The sequence below is a fragment of the Gavia stellata genome, unplaced genomic scaffold (assembly GCF_030936135.1).
Source record: "Gavia stellata isolate bGavSte3 unplaced genomic scaffold, bGavSte3.hap2 HAP2_SCAFFOLD_34, whole genome shotgun sequence".
Classification (NCBI taxonomy): domain Eukaryota; kingdom Metazoa; phylum Chordata; class Aves; order Gaviiformes; family Gaviidae; genus Gavia; species Gavia stellata.
The window spans coordinates 4,031,243-4,040,377 of NW_026776320.1; the positions used below are offsets into that span (position 1 = coordinate 4,031,243).

Sequence of the window (9,135 nt, forward strand, 5' to 3'; positions counted from 1 at the left end):
CAGATTTCTTGAAAGGAGAATGGCAATCACACGCTGTCAGCTTTGATTTCATTAAATGCAAAACTGACTATGTAAGGATTTACGTTACACAAAAGGTAGATTTCTACCCCCGAAGAGTAATTTTGGTTGCTAGTCAAACTTCTTCCCTGCTTCTCCCTGGGAAGAAAGTCTGTGGAGAAAAGCATTGCACAGATCACAAGAAAGGCAGGAGAGTTCCTGGAAGAACATTTCCCACTAGTGTGGGACGTGTCTGAACCGTTTGTTTAAAAAAAGCATGACCCAGAGGCTTGTAAGCAACATGTGGACAGAATGTAATTAATCAGGAGTGAAAACTAAGGTAGAATTCTTCTGCTCTCTCTCGTCTTCCACCTCAGAACAGCAATGGGAAGAGATCACTGCACTAGATGTCGTCGTGGTACTCCCCGTACTTTGCTGTGACAGGTTCCTCAAGATGAACTGCTGCACCACCCATTAAGGCAAATGCTGGGTACATTATGCCAGAGCAGTCCACCTCGCACTCATAAAGGCATTTCATACGGCCTGCGTCGTAGAACCCCACCTTGCCTTTGTCACAGTCGAGGCAGATGCCCAAGCACGATGGCAGGGGAAGGATTCTGCTCGCTGGATCCTTGGGGGCAGCAGGTGTTGTGGGGATAAAGAACTTCTTCATGCCTAAAGTGACCAGTGTGAAAGGCTGTGGTGAGTCAAAGAAGGCATCTTCACTCCCACTGTCATGACCACTGTCTTGCTCGTATCTGGAACAGAAAAACAACCATTTGCTTTTGTCAAATTCTGAAGGGGGATCAGTGATGTGAACTGGAGAAAACATTTTTGTAAGACAAGAAACACCACATGGTCACCTGCAACACCTTGTGGGGTAAAAATATACCTAAGCCAGGAGGGAAGACGCATTTAGTAGGTGGAGAACACTCACTTGGGCCACTTCAGACAATAAATAACAGCTAAACGCTAACGAGGACAAGACCACTGAAGGCTTTACTAAGGAGCGGATGTATCTAAATGTACTCATGCTAGGTAATCATTAATGAACCTACAGGTATAGCAAATTAGTTAACTTGAAAAGTAATTTAGCGACTATGACTAATGATTACAGACAAGGTATGTTTAACTTCATTTACATAATGTTAAATGACACGAGTAAATACATTTAACATTACTGTTGTCCTATGAGTTTTCCTCACCACTGCTGTATTACATTGTCTTTAAAATTCACAACACAAAAAGTAGTGGTTTAAGTTTTTGGTTTGGTGGTTTGGTTTTTTTTAAAGTGCTCTGCCTGGAGGTTTCCATGAACCCCTGTTTCCCAGCTGGTTACTGGGGAAAGTTTGTGGCCAGATTTGTTCAGTCTACATGCTTTTGCCCCCTACTTCTGTCACCAGATGAAGACACACTGGAGAAGCACACATTCTTCTGTGCCGACAATCCCTAGCTAGGTTTGCATTTTTGGGATGTCTGGGGGGAGATTGGATTTGTGTCAGCCAAAGTTTTCCAGGTATTTGTGTGGATAAGGAAAAAGAAATCAGGAAATCAGGATCTAATTTCTCACTTTGCAAAAAGCCTCCATCTGGCTTTAAGCAGCTCAAGACACAGGCGTTCTTACACTTTCAGTATGTTACACAGGAGGAAGCTGATACATTTTTTACATTCCTGAAAAAGTTAAGAGTCCTCAGGAGACAGCTTCCCAGCCTGCAGTTCCTAGACACATCCAGGCTTACTACAACCATACTTCAGAGCTGAAATCTTTTTATTGGTTTGTCCACTGTACTTTGGCTTGGGATCAGTAGCACTCCAGTACCATATGCAAGTGTATAGCCTGGGATAAACCAGTGACTTGGAATCCACCGTGACGCAAGCTACAGCAAAGATACACAGATACACACAGTGAACATTGTACCTCTGAATGGCTGCCAAACCTAGTATGCTAAGGAAATTAAGGCAGAGTCTTACTAGTGACAATTAAACATTGCTTCAATCTTGCAAGTGATGCTTTTTTTTTACCTTCTTGCTTTAACTGGCACATCTTGACATCTATAGGAACCTCATTTCTTTCCCAAAAAGAATGAAAATAGGACTCTGGATAATTACAACACCTTTCTGCTAATAGCAGGGGATGAACAGGACAACCTGCTTACAGCATATCCTTCAAGCTACTTTCCACTAGTTAGGTTCACCTTGTGTACTAATTGCGACCAGACTCACTCTTAACTTATTTTTTAAAAAGCCATCTCCTTATATAAAACATGTATTGAGCAAGAGTCTGCAATTTACCTTGGGCTGGTCACATCATGGGTATTATGGAACAATTTCTGTATCTGGTTGCTAGAAACAACTCCCACTTTCACCAGGTATCAATAGGCTTCCACACGAAAAGCCCAGACGTGCTTCCCTTTGGCAATCCCGGTGTCGCCAATGATGTAATCCAGGGTTGTGTAGCATCCGACCTGCATGCGCTCAGATCCCAGCAGTAGAGGAAATCCAGCCCTGCTTTCCACAGAGGTTCTTCCTGGGTTCAGCAGGAGATGTTCGCTGTTGTACCCACATTTGTCATCAAAAAGAAAACTGAAAACTGAAAAACAGTATCCAAAAAAATTTCCTCTTAGTTAAGTATTTGGCCTTCTGTGCTTATAAACTACATTTTCAGTCATGCTGGCATCAGAATTTCTCACTTTTAAAGGCTAAGGGAACGTCATGCAAGCTAAAACGGTCTCAGCATGCCACCTACTTAACCTGTTTGTTAACAGTGCTTCTAAACGTTTATGCAACCGGTAACAGTAGAGTAGAAGTCTGGGAACTACTGGAAACCACCTACAGCTCTTAACACTGACAGACACAGATTCAACACCTTGTGGACAGAAGAAAACCCAATACCTGGAGCTGGAGGCGTACGCAAAATAACTTCTCGGCTCCAAGGGCTACAGATGGACCCTTTATATCCTCGAACTCTAAAGGCATAGGAGCTGTCATCATCAAGATCAGATATTACTTTGCTCTTGCTGCAAACTTTGATCTCCTGCCACGTCGCACTCTCCTCTTCTCTATTAAGCTTACGATACTCAAGAACATAGATATCAGTTGAGTCTGTCTTCCCAGGGCATTCCCAGCTGATCAGAGCTTTGTTGTACATTCTGCTCTGCTCTTCATTGATTTCTGGTATTTCTAGACCTGGAATGCCAGAGATTCAGGAGAAAAAAACCCTCAAATTCAGATATATGTTGTTTTAGAATTAACCATACAAGCCCTTTGTTGAGTGGCTATAGCACTTGGGGGGGGTGGGGGTGGGGGCAGAAATCTGACTCAATCAGTTAAAGAGTACAGATGAGGATGGTTCCATTCATGCACTTACATAAATCCCTTACTTTCTGTTTTTACTTCGAAAGTTGTATTATTTATTTTTGCTGGCAGCTAAAAAAGCATCTAAAAGCCTATTCTTTTCTGTCATGTTAACAAAAAGCTTCTAGGAAGACCTAGTATTACTTAACTACAATGTTTTGGAAGCCAATGTAAACTGGTACTGAATGCAACGGCATCTTAGCTTCTTTTTCAAAGCTGAAGCTAGCATTGCTGCCAGGTAATGCCTTGTGGATCACAGAGACAGAAGGGACAATGCAAGTCACAAGACTGAGTTCTGCAGCTGCAGCCCTGCATAAGTTTTGCCTCTTTCCAGAGAAGCCCTTCAAGTCGTAACTTGAGAAAGACCTGATGCTCTCGCAATTTACCATTGGAATGGAAGGACAAGTCACCAAGGATCTCTTCTTGCTTAGCTATGTCCACCACAAAGTCTTCAAAAGTAGTTTCAGCTGCTGGCCTGAAGCTCTTCAGAGATTCAGTAGCTTTTTGGATTCTGAAAGCACAGAAGCAAAGGGATGGCAGAACAGAGAAAAGGGAATTCACATGTGTGCATTCCTTAAACTAAAAATGCTAGGCTTTGCTTTATAAAAAGTGCTGTTTTCGTGTACTTACTGATGTCTCCCAGAAATTTCTGTCTCTCTAGACAGAATTCAAATGCAAAATTTAAGGTCTTTTGTACATCAGTGTAAAGGTATCAGTGTAAAGATAATGAAGAGGTAATCGTTCAGCTGGTAGAGCATTTTAACAATTTGGGGCATTATGTTCAAAGAACAAAACAGATGTGAAGCGCTAATGGAGAACAGCTATTAAGATCAAAGACTTTAAAGCCAGAAGAGACCTGTTAGATTAACTTGCAAATACCCGATACAATCTCTGAGCAAAGGAATGTGTCAGTGAGCTGAATGGGCTACCCTTCCAGTGCAGTCCTACTGAACAAGGCCACGTGTTGTCACAGGACAGAGCCCCTCCTGACTGCTGTTTCTTAACGCACACTGTAATGTAGCAATTTCTACTGAACGGTACTGGGACCATCTCTGAGCCTTTGCAATACAAGGTACTGCATTCAGTACTTTGCTAGCAGGTGTCAAAAGAATATGACTGACCAGACATCCTGGAACAGTATCTGTACTTCAAACAGAAGATAATTAAGATACCTGTCATGAAGCTGTTTTGCTGTTTGAACAAAACAAGATGGATCAGTTTCTTTAAGCACCTCTTGAGCATATCCTACAAGGCCATTATTTTCCAGGAGCCCTTGATATTCCTCTGCTTGCGTTTGCAATTTTTCCAGCCTTAAATTCTTAGAAGTTTCAATTGCCCTAAGAGCTGCGGACTTCTTCTCTTCTAGGACATGAGATAATTTCTCAAAGCTCTGAGATGCTTCTTCTTTAGCTCGTTCACTGTTGCACTAGGAGGGAACAAAAGACATTTTAGACAGATTCCACAGCACTGTGGCTGTGTACAGAAACATACCTCAAGTTGTTCAAGGTATCACAGCAATCTAGTCATCCATTTGACAGACAAGACTAATGAGCTTTGTTATGCCCATCAGCACTGAAAATGTGATCAGCACTGCACCCAAGCTAGTAAGCGTTTACTGGATCAACACAGAGAACGAAGAGCAGGAAAGTATTCCTCTGATTATGTCTTGAGTTACGCATAGCATGTGTCTAAACAGCTCATGGAAAAGCACTGTAAAAACAGGTCAGTTTCTGAAGTCTTCATGCCCAAGAGCTAGGTGCTCCTCCACCTTCCCCAACCACACTGAGATGGGGGTCCAGCCCAGCTTCTCACATATGCCCTCAGAACTGCAGGGTCACCTCTAACTAGTGCCCTGGATAAAAGGAACTACAAAGCACAGAGACAATCTTTATCAAGATACAGGCAGGGCCAGGAGCTCCTGCAATTTCTGCCATTGTGTTTTTCAGCTTGTACGTGAGCTCCCAGCTCTGACTCTTCTGCAGGGAGATTTGACTCTTCATTCTGACTTTATTGCAACATCCTCAAGGCGGCAAACAGCCAGTGTAAATTGTGAAGCACGGTTAATACACAAGAGATGTAAGTCTAACCCACCTCTCTTTGATTAAGGTATCAAACAAGCTTTCTTTCAATTAAATTTACAGCAGCACCCAAAACTTAACTTCCCTCTGTATGTTGCCCATATTTCCAACACTGTCAGGATTAGGTCTTACCATTTGTGATTCAGGACTAACACAAACTGTTCAGAAATTGTTTTACTGGCTAACTGAAAAAAGCCAAAGGATTTGAAACACTTCAGTGAAAACAGTTTGAGTCTCTGCTGTGTCCCTGCAAGGGCTATCCCCAGCCAACACGGAAGACACTCTTACCTCTGTTTCTTTCAGCAGCAGATCCAGCTGTGTGATGTGAGCTTTCACCTGGCTCTCCTTACTGATGAGGTACTCAATATCTTTTGAAAGCTTCTCCTGTTAAAACAAAACAGCGAGCTAGCAGAAGAAGGGTATCCCACCCAAACCGACAACCAGCACAGGCAGGTCATCCAGCTAGCACTCGCTTTATCTAGTTACAAGGACAACAGCCTGCCACCAGTTATGAGCAGCAACCCTGCGGAGAATTGCTCAGTGACCCGCAATGACTGCACAGGGACATCAGGCCACTGATGTGGGCAGGACTGGGGGCACAGCCTCTAAGGACAAGAGGTAACAGCCTCTAAGGACAAGAGGTAACAGCCTCAGCTGGCTCAGTCTTCCCCAGCCACAAGTGTCACCTTCTCTTAGGCTAGGAACATGAGGCTTCAGGACGTTACTAAAACTTACAGAAAAGCCACGTTAGTTATTAACTCATTTGCAGTAAGATTTGCTAGAAGAATGAGTGGTTCAAAGCATGAACTTAGGAGTGTCTCTGCATTTCCTGACTTGCAAGAGTTAACAGCTGTACAGGAAAAGCCTTGCAAACAGGCAAGGAGGCCAAAGAGCACAAGGCAGGCTGGTCTGGTCTTCCCCCCCCCCCGCCCCCCCTTTTTTTTTTTCTTGTGAGCAAGAGAGGAAGAAAAGGAAGAAGAGGAGGTAGAAGCAATCATTCTTTAACAACAAAGCAATGTTTGCAAGTCTTCCCTGTTGTACTGCGAATTAACAGCTATGCAACTTCAGAAACATACAAGGTCCCAACAGATACTTCCAATGCAAATTTTTCAGGAGTGCTTCTGAAGTATCAGCTAATCCAAGCCACAAGGACACTTACCTGAAAAAAGCTAGATTGTAAAGTATAAACTGCTTAAACCTTTTGCATTGGTCAGTACTGCTATACAGTTGGCTAAAACAAGGTGGAAGGACTTTTAAGAGGTTATGTTTCACGCCTCATAGAAAATACAGTTTCTCAGAAGTGCGCTATGTCACACTAATATAGATATTAACAGATGTTGCACAACAGCATGCCTCATGACTGGTTCAGTGTCCTCTAAACACACATCCTGGCTTCCTGCCACAGGGAGTTTGCCCTTACACCAGAAGCTCAGTACTTTTCCCCTTCTTAAGGCCAGGTCCAACAATATTTACTTTTACCTTAAGGGTTTTGTAGGCAGTTCTCATGGTTGTTGCTCTATGGTTTGCATGACATCCACCCAGTTTACAAAGATGACAAACAGGCCTTCTGCAGATTTCACAGTACATGTTTACCCTCTCCATTTCATGTTCTGGACACATCACAATCTGAAAAAAAAAGAGAGCAGAGAGAATGCAGGTGTACTTCCAAAAACTGAGGTGGCCAACAAACCATCAAAACACTAAATCACCCCACAGCAGCATCTGATTTCATCAGTGGATTCTTTATATTCAGTTTATCTTCCACCTTTTATATTTGTCTATGCCAGTGAAAGCCAGCAGATGAACACACACAGTTTCACGAGGTTCACAGTGAGTAAACCTGTAGCGATGTCTGTGTACACATCATGTAGCCTCCATACTGCAATCAACCATTTTGCTAATCCCTGAAGTTGTTTGCGTGCCTCAAGCTCCCTACACTCCTGTTCAGAGCTGTAAATGCAATATATAACACAGCCACGCTGTCAAATTTAACTGTGTCCATGCCAGCATCTCTTGAAACAACTACGAACTGTCTTAAAGCAGGAGTTGACATAATACTGTAATGATTTAAATTTAAGCTAGACTCTGATCAGCCACATAGCCATTGCTCTTGGAGCAACAGATGAAATGCAGCCACACCACCAGTCACAGTCATTTTAAAGATAAAAGGCTCCAGTGTTTCATTTTTTCTGTCTGACTCCAATTACAAGTTGTTCATGCTGAGCGTTAATTCCAGTAGCAGCTTAAACAGCATTGCGAAAAAGCTGGTGTTTGCTAAAAGTAATCTTTCAAAAATTGAACACGTTGAAGTAACTGCTCGAAGAGGCAAAAAAAGTGCTGCTCAACTCCAAGCTCAAGCAACAGATAAAACCGTCTAAAAGGGGGTGGGTGGGTGTGGGTGGGTGTGCTTGTGCACATGTGTGCGTGTGTGTTTTAAAAAAAAAGAAATGCTTTGCCTCATTCCAGAGCACTGAAAGACATTTGGGGCATCTACTCCATGTTACCAAAGAGAAGCTCTTGAGAAAGCTTTTCAGTGTCATGTCAAGGAGGAGAACACGACATCAGTGCCAACAGTCAAGCTTTAAAAGCATCATCTTTTAACACACGCACACACATACAAGAAAGGACAGGAAAGGGCTCAAAAATAGAAGTGAGTAGCATAAATATGGACACACTAAGCTAAAATTGCAAACCATCTCTGAAACCAACTCTCAAGCCCCAAATGTTATCTTAGTCTATGGTGAAAAGCCCAAAGGCACCAGTCTCGCTAGCACCTTGGTACATAAGACTGTCATTCAGCAGAATATGCAATAAGCTATCCCATTGTCATTGACTGCTGGATTCGGGGGGAGGTGCGAGGAGAGAAGGAAACTTTCAGGAGAATCGTCTGTGCAGGCAGACATGTTCAAAACTGCAGTCATGCTGTCAGCAAGAACAAAAGCTTATGGTTCACTCAATGAATAACAGCAATAGTCAAAAAAGGAACAACGGTCCCAAAAAGCAACTACCATTGCACAGATATGTCTGAAGCTATATGCAAATGCTGCAACCCAAATTCTGTAAGATACGGGATACTTACCTTGGGTCCGAAGTTGGTGGTTGGTCCTACATGTTTATGTTGGGCTTTCACAGTTCCCCAAGGATGGTGTATTTTGAAACATTCGTTGCAATAGCTTGCCCTGCAGTCCATGCAGCTCTTTGTGGCCTCTTGAGGTGGAGGTTTGCAGAAATCGCACATAATAGCAACGGCTGCCCTGGCTGCCTGTCTGTATCTTTCCACAATGGTTTCCAAAGTAAAGTTGCGAAATAAGCCATTGATGCCACGTTCTCCGAGATCAGTATCCCGCTGGCAACCCGGACAAGGAAACAGACTCGATCTAGGAGTCAGTGAATTACGTTTTCTGCCTGTGTAGACACCAAATCCTGATTTAGGAGGAGTGTAAACAGAAGAGGTTTAGATTTTAAAGGGAGAAGCACAGGAATTTATGAACCAATTTCAAACTATCCTAGCACATCATCCAAACCAGTACAATACCAATTCATATGCACTCTGCCAAGCCAAAGAGAATACATTTGCCATGACAAGGTAGTGTAATGTCTGAGTTCAGGGGGCATTACAAACTACTGCTCTAAAACTTAATTCTATGGTAAGGTTAATTTAGCTATTCCAATCCTATCTTCTTCGTCTAGTTTTGCATGCACTCAA

General features: G+C 42.8%; 1 pseudogene; it reads right to left on the bottom strand.

The window, feature by feature from the left end:
* Positions 1 to 400: 400 nt before the first annotated feature.
* Positions 401 to 8,667, bottom strand: LOC132320836 (E3 ubiquitin-protein ligase TRIM36-like; annotated as a pseudogene).
* Between the last annotated feature and the right edge of the window lie 468 nt (positions 8,668 to 9,135).